This window comes from Limulus polyphemus, unplaced genomic scaffold (genome assembly GCF_000517525.1).
Source record: "Limulus polyphemus unplaced genomic scaffold, Limulus_polyphemus-2.1.2 Scaffold1084, whole genome shotgun sequence".
In the NCBI taxonomy this organism is placed as follows: Eukaryota; Metazoa; Arthropoda; class Merostomata; order Xiphosura; family Limulidae; genus Limulus; species Limulus polyphemus.
The window spans coordinates 279,463-291,288 of NW_013666694.1; the positions used below are offsets into that span (position 1 = coordinate 279,463).

Consider the following 11,826-nt stretch of genomic DNA (forward strand, 5'->3'; position numbering starts at 1 on the left):
CGATATTTTTACTTCCATGACAAATTTTATGCACTTCACTCTAGGCTAGGTGATCCCATGCCACGTCTTTACTTTAGGCTTATTATACCAACACTCACTACACTTATAAGGTTTCACGGCACCCTCCCAATGGCCCCCCTTGCACCTCCGTCACTAAAATCGTAATGGGCAGACTGTAATCGAACTATTCTGTCTGGATAAATGCATTTTGGCTTTTATGACTCCTTCTATTTTGAGAAATCAAGCGTGACGTGACGAGACACACACTGACTTTTATATAGGTTAAATTAATAAGTAGTAGTAATTTTTAAAAAAATCATAATTCTAGTGTAAACGATGTTATCATTATCCCTTGAAGCTAGCTTTCTTATAGAAATTTGGTATTACTTTAAAAAACGTAAGTACAGGGTAAAACAGGAATTATCAGCCAATAATAGGTAAACAATAAATATTACAGCTGGAATATCATTGTATTTAGAACTTGGTTATAAATAAAATCTTCCTATGTCTATTGAAACATTGCATTGAAAAAAAAAAGTAAAGAAAAAATGTTTTAAAAAAGGAAGTAAATGTATGGATGTCTAATATCAATCCTTCAAAAACAGGCAAGAATTAACATATAGCAATATATATATAACTATTCAATCATAATAGAGTTTAATTTATCCCATTTTTGTCTCTTAACATTCTACTACACTGTAGACATGAATAATGTTGATACCAGATTTTATTTTGTAAGCAAGATATTCCACACTAAGGTTTTAGAAATTAATCACACTATCATTCACATTTCAAAATGTGACGTAACTTAAATAAAAATGTAGATTTACCGTATATTATTATTAAGTAGGATTAAGTATTATTATTACTTTAGGATGAATGAAATGCTCAATAATTACTTTTCGCGGTAGGGGTTATAAGTAGCTCAGAGCTTTGGCTCTGAGTGAGACTAAGAGTGCAACATAATTAATCTTTTTAAAGTCCATGAAATAATGTAAACCTTTTCCGTCACTGGGGACGGGTAATTTTGCTTGTTATAGTATATTATGAATCATAAGCCACCTATGTTTGAAGTTTTAAAATGTGATATATTATGAATTTACTTTTATGAGAGAAAGAAGGAGCCCATCGTGATATATCACAAAAAATGATTATTTTTTAACATAACTTTTACAAAAATAATTTTGAATCATTTCCGGCCCGTAGAAACTTGATCAAGACGATGCAGACAGCGAATGAAACAAATGTCGTGTTAGTCTTCAATGTTTCCGGTTATTATAACCCATCTTCAGCAATTTGATATGGAAACGAGCCAAATGAAACACGTAGGAAACCGTGAACGATAAAATTAGCGCATAAAATATTATACAATGGAATTAAAATACATGTCAAATTAAAAGTTAAGTAGCTCACGCCATTACATAAGGAATAAATCAATGAGAGCGGTTAACAGTACAAAAAATAAACATATTAACATATACAGATCATATCATAATTTGGAGATCTTTGGTAACACATAAATACGTGTTCAATGGCTGTAAAGTCGACTACATCGGTAAGACTAGATACCACTTTGCAGTACGTGCGTTAACACTTAGACATTTGTTAAACCTAGTTCCGAATCTAAGGTAAGTTCTTGCAATTCACATATTCAAGTATGATATTAACCTTCATAATTAAAAAATTCAAAACCAGGAGAGTGCAACCGTTAATGTTATTTTAATCAAAGAATCTACTATTCAATAGACACTAACATCATTGTCAGCAATTTTCAGCTAACACTATATTTTATAAACATTTCAATCTGTTCACTTTATCTTTAGCTATTTAAGCTAGTTTGTACTTACAATTGCAATTTATCACTTCTGTTAAGTACTTTTTTATGAGGGGCACTAAAATTCCCGAGTTTATAAAATATAACATTTTTCAGTTACATTGTCAAAACATCATTGGTTATACTCATAATGCGATATTTAAATGTAACCAAGAAGATAATACACATAAGTTATACTCTACCTATTGGCAAAAACAATATATATATATGTGTGTGTGTGTGTGTGTGTGTGTGTGATTATGTTAAAATAACGCCATTATATGGATTTGCTAAAAAAACAAATAACTTAGAATACTTTTTACACATAACCTCTAAGTAGTTTTTTCAATTTTTCAAATGACAATTCTTGCAAAAAATGCATTATTCATAATCCATAACACAGTCAATAGTAGCTTGGTTTCATAAACGAACATAAATTACTAATGTCTTTTTTTTTTCAGTAGGATGACATTGAATATATATTATTATATGTGTTTAGGCCTGGAAAATGTAATGATACCGTCTATAATATGTTGTTGGCTTTAAAATACCGATATGTTTTACACAGCCTGTTGTTTAGAAATTATTGGGAGTCACGTGCTCACTGGCCCCCCAATTCCTACGCTCCTGTAATAACACTGTTTCACTGGAACAAAAAAAAATGTTGAGCTTCAACCACATAACTCAAATAAACAAATACAACGATATAACATATGTTCCCCTTAAGTATAATTGCTAGTTATAAGTATTCCAGCCACACGTTTTTGAAAAGCCCTACAATCTGTGTTGACAGGTGAAATGCCAGTAGGCAAAGAACCATTTATCCAACTAGCCTCGCTTTAGAGTGGTACTACAAAATATTATAGATTCTGAAACTAAGTCGCAGTTCTGGAAACACCGTATTTCAACCGAGTTTATCTACAACCGTTTTCACTTGAGAAACGTGGAGAGCTTGTCTTCTCTTACGAAGGATCCGCGGTACCTGGACAGACTCGTGCTAACCTGGCTAACAGTAGCAAACGCTTTTACATAATGATATAATTACCCAATCAAACAAGCACTTTATCATTATCTCAACACGTATCTTCTAAACATTTACAACAGACTTACAACGATCGAAATCTTAGTATTTCCTTGAATAACTTAGACCTAGCAAATGTGAGACCTTGGGCTAACACAAGAAAACCTAATGATAAAATATAATTTAAGCCTAATACGTAAGCCTAGTTTATTCCATAGATGGTAATCTATATAAATAATACGCTTGTGTTTGTCTGTCCGGAATTTTCTAGTAAATTTCTCGATCAAACGCTACAAATCTCATATCGTTAAAAAGGCCTTTGTCCGAGGAGTCCAGATTGCATATTGACTTTTTCATTCAAAATCTCTTTGCCTGTTTTTTGCTTAGTCAAAGTTTTTAATACAACGAGTATGGTATATCATGCCACAATGTCATATGACGACTGGCTTTGATTTCAACTTTAGTTGTTTTTTTTATAAAGTGTTTCATACAAACAACACTTAACATTATTAGTATTCATCTTATAGTTTGTTTTGTTTTTTTGTAGTTAAGCACAAAGCTGCATAATGGTTATTTATACTGTGCCCACGAAGGGGTTCGAAACCAGCTTTTTAGCATTGTAAGTCTGAGACGTGCCGCTGTGCCACTAGGGGGGGGGGGGTTGTAATATAGATATAAAAACGTCAAATTACATATCAAATAGCTTTAGCGAGTACAAAATGGTATCGCTTTTTATGGTAAAAGATGCATTAAACATTTATTCAAGATGTGAAAAGGATATGTTCGAAACCCTTCAATATTTTCAGTAATGTTAGCGAAGTGAAGAATAAGTATAAGAAAACTCGCATTCTAACACGCATGCAAATACATTATTCACTAAATTAAAACTGAACGAAACCATTTTATTGACGTCATAAAAATGTTAAAACACCATTTTCTTGACGTCATTGAGATGTTAAAACACCACCAGAGTTTATATCGTCTCTTTTTTCTTTCTTTTTTTAGTTTTCGTGGTTATTCTCTATAACAGGCAGACACTCTGGTTTAAAAAAAAAGTATATTAGCATCCGAACATAAAATAAAAATGCAAAAATAACTTGCCGCAACTTGAAGAGAGAGAATCCAATCACCTGATAATACACTGAAGTGTATGAGTTTGGTTATGATAAAATCAATAACACTTGAGAACAAGCTATCAGTTAAAGTTTCAAATTTAAGGCCCCTACAGTAAAATAAACATTGTTGTCGACAATATGTAATCTTGACTTTAATTAACGATTTTAAATAACGTAACTCCATAAGTATTTTGTCTTAATGTATTTTTACGGATTTTTCCTGACGTTATTCTTGTTTTTGATTTGACGTATGCGAAATTGCTACAGTCAGATAATAGTTAAGCCTCCCATATTTTCGATTTGCATCAGGGGCTCAAAATCCCTGGCAAGTGGCCTGATCTATAAAAAACAAAGTCTATAACAGATTCGGAAATAAGATTATTTTATATTATCACTTTTATCAAATTAAATTATCATTTTTGAGTATTCATCTATTTATTCATTCAGGCATCTTTTTCATTTATCTTCCTATCTGTCCACCCTTCTAACCATGCACTTACTTAATCTATAGTGTAGTATAATCACCAATCCACTTACTTGTCTATCCATTAATTAATCAGTCCTTATATTCGTTCATCCATATCTTAATTACAATACGTATTTTCTCCTGCAGTAATTGATACATGTATATATGTATGTATACCTCTGTCCCTCTACTATAACTGTCTAGAACTGTTTTCATTTGCCTTTTAAAACACCTTTATATCTTACAGCCTGGGAATCACACAACATATTACTTTCATGCCGCTCGAAAAATCAATATTTCAGGTAATGAACCGAAAAAAAAGTCATTTGAACAAGGGCTTCAACTTAAATTTGAAAACAACGAAACATTTTTTTTTCTCTCAACTGCTTGTGCTTTTGTTTTCAGATTTTTTTTGTATTCAGACCGCCTCATGAAATAATATCAGCAGATGATCGGTTGCCAGTTACTAGATACACTTTACCTTCTTGGTTTTATTTCTTTGTAAACACAGATAATTAACTGTATTAAAATGTGGTAGCAATGAAACATAACAGCTTCTTTTTCTCGCATATTCACAGCCTGCCTATCAAAAGAAAAATGTCCCACTTGTCTGTGAGAAGATGCAGTCTTACAGACTTTTACGTTCTAGGTCTAATAAGCGTGTTTTATATCAAAATACGTTTATAAACACTACGTTTTATGGGTGTATAGGTATAGAACTTTTTATTGACCTTACACAAGTGCTTCCAAAGCAATTAGCTTTACCATGAAGCCACATAAACACAATAATTGACAGGTAAATCAGCAGATTGAGTGATTGGTTGATTAATCGATAAACTGTCAGATAATTTTTTTCGAAGAGCATAAGTATACATGACAAAAGTCGATTTAAAAAAAAACATCTATTTATAACGTAGTCAACTGGTGGAACAGCAGACTTACAACGCTAAACTCCGGGATTCGATTCCCAGCGGTGGACAGAGCGCAGATATCCCATTGTACAGCTAGACGCTAAAACAACGAACAAGTATAACTTGAGGTACCGAAATAAAAGTATTAGGGGAAGAATTATATTAACAAAGAAACAAGTTTTTCAAAAGTGCTTGTTGAAAATAAATGTGAAAATTCTTCACTAAGTTCTTACCTGCTAAAAAAAGTCGTATGGTAATAATACAAGAATGTTGTCTAAGATACGTTTCTAATTCTTCTTCGGGTAAGACGTTTATAGAATATATACCCTTGCTCCTGAGAGACAAAGCACAATGTTAAGCTCACTAACCTCGCCGGTTTGATTAACCAATAACAACACTTGTCAAAGTTTCGTCTTGGTGACCTAGCAACGGGTTGAGAGAATTATCAAAATCAAACTGACAGACTAGTCAGGCACTGCTTCAGTGGGAAATGAGACCAGAAACTCGAGAGTACCTGCTAGCCAGCTGCCAAGTCAACCTTATAGATTCGTTTGTTGCTTTCTACGGGCGTTATTGTTAGCTCTGTTCTAGAGGGCGCTATAGTACGATGTCATTGCACAGTGCATAGGTATAACGTACAGTTCACATCTTGGGTTCTGTCCGATCCAGCCTTCCTTACCTGAAATCGTGTTACACGACGGTGTACCTTCCGCGTACCATACTAGATCGATCCGCGAGTCGAGATCTTTATTGGTACACCGTTAGTTGAAAGTAGCTTATACCTGAACGTCAGGCTCTTCATGTTCCTCCGAAAAAAAAAAACATCGAGTTGTTTCAACATCGTTAGCGAAGCCAACAATTCATTCTACTTTTACATTCTATACTAAAACTAATAATAGGTAAATATTATAACCATTTATCGATTTTTAAAAATAACTTTAATCCTCTTTAGGTATAGCTATTCAAGGTCAGGGCCTGGTTAACCAAGAGGCAGAGAAGGCAACTGTCCACGAGTTCATGTTCTCTGCAACTTAGCTATTTGTTTTTAATAATAGCCTTTGCACTTAATTTTTTACAGTTGCAAACTGTAAAAGTTTGAAAATATTATATTTGGTAAAAGGCTGTTTTAATGATTAAAACTTTGATGCAAAAAAATAACAAGGACGTGCTGAGAAGGGGGACATGGAACTGAAGTTGTCTATGGGCCCACTAAGGACGTGTTGAGAAGGGGGACATGGAACTCAAGTTGTATATGGGCCCACTGTGTTCTTAATCCGATTCTGTTTAAAGACAAGCCATATTTATATACAAAAAAAAATCAAGAATTTTCTCAGTCACTTTCCTTGGGAGGTTTAGAAGAGTAGAATGAAAATCTCCATTTGAGAAACTGAAAGATAAATATTTCGTCCATTATATAAAGAGATGAATTTCGTAATATTTGTGACAGGAATATTGCGTCAGAAAACTCGCCTCTATTCATCGATTTTTGTTCCGTTACGGTGAAATGATTCATCCAAGCTATCGTTTTTTTTTGTTTTTGTTTTTTTTCCTGTCAGCTTTCAGTTGACGATACCTGCGAACACATTTTTAGCTTTACTTCGGAAAAATCCCACTGAAAATAGATTTTTTAAATGTTCATAAAAAATCGAACTACGAGTCTAAAGTGCGAGTATGGTAGGGACTGGAAATTTGACTCTCGACAAAAATGGAGCTCATTGGGTATTAAATTACTAAAATAAATATAATAATGGCAGGTAATAAATTTTACTAGTTGTTTTAAGGAGTGTAAAAAGTACAAATATATTTAATGCGGGGATAAGAAAACATTTTGCCAAAAGAAAAGAAATAAGAAAACCATATTGATCACTTGAATTGAAGAAGGATTTCCCCAGATGGTTATTTTAATGCATGTTTTTATTTTATTATTTTGATGTCTTATTTTCCCATACAAGCATGAGAGTCAATTGTAATGCCCCCCTCCAGTGGCACAGCGGTATGTCTGCGGACTTACAACGCTAGAAACCGAGTTTCGATACCCGTGGCGGGTAGAGCACAGATAGCCCATTGTGTAGCTTTGTGCTTAACTTCAAACAACAACAACATCAATAGTAATTTCTTGAAAAATATTACAAGAGAACAAATGGAAATTTCAGATTCTGTTGATGCCAGACGTGGCCTAGTGATTAGCGTGCTCAGACTGTGGATCCGGAAGTCCATGATCCCATTGCCGCAAAATCGCTCTCCGCACTTTGGAGCCGTGAGTGCGCTATAAGAAACAATCGAATGGATTGTGTTAACTATTATACAGACTGGATATTTTCTGTTTATTGCCCTTGCATTTACTCTATTAATGAACATGGTTTATAGTTGCATACTAAACATTTTAAGGTATTTCCTGAACAACGAAGTTAATTTATATATGCGCCCTCTATGCCGTATTGGTCTTCATTCATATTACAGCTCGTAGTTCACGTGCTGTATTATTGCATCCTAGGAAGTGACAATCTATTAACAATCCACAATAATATCATTATTCATTATTTGAAGACATAGTGAAAATATTCCCGTTTTGCATGTCGGACTGTCAATTAGAGAATCCATGGTTCGCGTCCTTATGTCACAAAGTCCGTCTACACATATCGATCAGAGTGGCGGTGTGTGGTATTAACTAACGACCTTTCCTCTAATCTATTAGTTTGATGTTAGAAACTACTAGCGAAGATAACATCTGTGTAGCTTTGTACAAAAATATGAAACAAACAAACTAAAGAAGCGCTTAGAGAGAAATTTATTTATTGATTTTACAATAATTTTACTATTAACTAGGCTCTGAAAATTTTTCTTAGCTAAGTCAGAAATAGGTTTTGTGTTCTTTTAAACGAAGATTAAAATCGCGATAAGGTTCCTTGTTCCAGAGGTGTCTTCACAGATGATTATATAAATATCATGAATGTCATTATTTTTCTTTCAGAGAGAGGAAATCACGTGATTTGTCGTATAATTCATAAATCAATTTTATTTCGTTGACATTTTACTTGTTCTAATATTAGATGTTCAATGTTGGGACAGCTAAATGAAAATAATGCGCAATCTCATACTATCACTAATGACGACACCAACTAAAAGTCAACTGTCGAGAACCGGCAATACATTAAAAGATATGTTGTTTTTCTCCATATGTATTTTGGATATCAATAATACACCCCTCTGCAATTAAATTATTTTTAATTTCTTTAGGTTTAATTCATCGATAACGATATCGATATAGATATTGAAGTATCAAAGGCAGTATGGATTTTGTATCGGTGTAAAAACAAAAAAAAAGCTCCATGTAAAAACAGAGAGCGTAACTTTCTTTTTCACACAATGTTTTAAACACAGGTTCTCAACTCAATTTTACACAGAAGTTAACTGACTGCCTTATCTCGCTGCAAAAAAATAGAGATTGGGACAACAAATCATTTGGCACCCCAGTGGCACAGCGGTATGTCTGGGGACTTACAACGCTAGAAACCGGGTTGCGATACCCGTGGTAAGCAGATCACAGATAGCCCATTGTGTAGCTTTGTGCTTAAGTTCAAACAAAAACAAATCATTTGGGGTTTCGATACCCGTGGTGGGCAGAGCACAGATAGCCCATTGTGTAGCTTTGTGCTTAACTTCAAACAAACAAACAAAAAACAAATCATTTGACGTAAGAAGGAGACACTAGCGTCCTCTTTAACACATACAAACACGAACTAAAACTGAAAAATCAAGTGAGTTAAAATAACCTTGAATTATATCGCGTAATAATCTGTTAAAATCACGTGTATCACCTTAATATTATATTTAACGAAACATTTCCCAAATTTAACGGAAATAACTTTCTTGGCGATTCTCTATAACAGTACACAGCACACTGGATAACTTGGTATAACTATTAACTTTATGTACATTCATTTATACTCAACAATAAGAAACACATTTTATATTTTGGTGTAGGTTTTATATATGTGTACATTCTTTCACAAAACACATTTTATAGTTTGATGTAGGTTTCAGATATATGTTTATTCTTTCACATATCACATTGGATAGTTGGGTGTAGGTTGTAGTTGTATGTACATTTATTTATACTCTTTTACAAAAAACATTTTATAGTTTGATGTAGGTTTCAGATATACGTCTATTCTTTCACATATCACATTGGATAGTTGGGTGTAGGTTGTAGTTGTATGTACATTTATTTATACTCTTTTACAAAAACATTGGAATAGTTTGATGTAGGTTTCAGATATATGTTTATTCTTTCACATATCACATTGGATAGTTTGGTGTAGGTTGTAGTTGTATGTACATTTATTTATACTCTTTTACAAAACACATTGGAATAGTTTGGTACAATTTTTAGGTGCATGTACATTATTTCATAAAGCACATTTGGTAGTTTGTTGTACATTTTAAATATATTTACTTTCATTTATAAACTTTTATTCTAAAAAAAAGACGTTGAGGCTATTAAAGAATTCGATAAATTAACACTCGAAGGTTTCCATATTTTAAGATGAGAGTGAAATGTAATGGTTGAACATAGGTTCACATTAGCTAATTAAACCTATACCATGATTACACTAGAGCAGAATTTTCACGCGAAACCTAATGTGAGATTATATTTTCATATAATATCACATATTCAATATGCGCTCAATCTCGAACTCAGAGCATATATGTATTTCTTTGATTCAAGATTTCGCATACGGCTACACAAGGGCTATCTGTGCATAGCATTCCCTAATTCTGAACTGGCAAACTAGAGAAAAGGCAGTGACTTTTAGGCATACACCGCTAACTTTTGATCTACTTTTATCTGATCAAATAGGGGAATTTTATCATCACTGCTATTGTTCTCCCACTGGACCCGAACCACAATTCCTCCGATTCATAGTCTGGTCACGCAAACTACCAGGCGATTCCTGGTTCAAACAAATACAGAATTCATTCATTCCTTTTCTGGTTAATTATACGAATCTTATTATGAAACTCCAAATAGTTTATACTTTGTAGAGAATGATTGATTGGATAAGGTAGAACAGTAAATTAGAGCGCACTAACCGTGATAAAATAAAAGAACAGGTTCTTTCAACTCACTATTGATTATTAAGAAAGGTCAGTGAAACAGGCTGCGTGTTGTAAGGCATTGCCTTCCAACATTTGAAAGCCAACATTGTAAGTTGTAAAATGTTTTCAAATCGATCTTGACATAGTTTAGTTAATTAGTTGAGGAACTGTTATGCCTGTTTGACGAATTGAACCGTCTCTCAGGGTCTCTTCTGCCTGTACCAAGTTTACATTAGTTATTCGTAGTATGGAAACCAGCATTGTTAAATAAATCAGTTCCTTTATAAAATCTACAATGTTTATGATTTTTAAACTGATCCAATAAATTGAATTGATAGTCAAACTTATAACACAAGTGAAAAAAACTTGATGTGTAAATGCGACAGATTTTCTAAGTTCAAAGTCGTAACTGTGTTAGACTAGTACGAATTTTTAACAGTGATCGAGCCTCTGGCAAGAAAGATGAATTGATATATTTGTAGTTTTGTAGAAGCTTCGTATTTGTTTATCGTTAGAAAAAAATCTGTTGTAACATGATGGAACTAGAAGTAAAGTCGATTGAATAAATCATTAAAACTTAGGATGAAAGTAAGTAAACTTTCTAGAGCAGGACTAAACTAAAATGAACTTATAAATTAATATAGACGAAGAAAATAGTCAGAAATACTTAAGTTAACAAATGAAAAATCAATAAAACTTAAATGTATAATGATTCATACTAAAAAGGCTGAAATAATATCTAATACGTATGAGTAAAAAATTGAGTAAAATATTAGACAATCGCAGTTTAAAAATTGAAACTAAAAGTAAGATTTAATGAAATTAATTATAAATAAAAACTAGACTACCGTGACCCGTTGGGTCACCCACTATTCAGAGGTTACGAAGAATTCAAGCTAATTTCAATATTGCTCCGAAATGAAGGTTTATTTTGAGATAATGTAATTAAATTTTTCAATCCATTCGTGTTATTCATAATTCAAAAAAAGATATTTGATTGTTGATCGGGAGTAAAAGGAAAGACCATTTCATTTTTCAAAAAAGTGTTTTAATCTATGCACAAAGCTACACAATGGGCTATCTGTGCTCTGCCCACCACGGGTATCGAAGCCCGGTTTCTAGCGTTATAAGTTCGCAGACATACCGCTGTGCCACTGGAGGGCTAAAAAAAAAGTGAAGTAAGAAGTTTCGTAAAGAGCGCGAACGGTAGTGTGATGTAAAATTACTCATGCTAGAAACTTTCATAAAAGTGACCCGAAATTATTTCTTATCATACTGTCTCTAATATACACCATAGTAACAGTTGGATTATGTCATTATTTCTTATCATACTGTCTCTAATATACACCATATTAACAGTTGGATAATGTCATTATTTCTTATCATACTGTCTCTAATAT

General features: G+C 33.1%; 1 protein-coding gene across 5 annotated transcripts in view; it reads right to left on the bottom strand.

Annotated features, from left to right (window-relative positions):
* Nucleotides 1–11,826, bottom strand: part of LOC111086422 — a 224,431-nt gene that overhangs the window by 196,666 nt on the left and 15,939 nt on the right. For 4 of the 5 annotated variants that reach the window (XM_022389177.1, XM_022389176.1, XM_022389175.1 and 1 more), the window contains exon 1: nucleotides 5,560–5,853. The exons of the other annotated variant lie outside the window; for it this stretch is intronic. The gene's annotated coding sequence lies outside the window, so the exon portion shown is untranslated. Of the gene's footprint in view, nucleotides 1–5,559; nucleotides 5,854–11,826 lie in introns of those variants that run through there. 5 annotated transcript variants of the gene reach the window in all.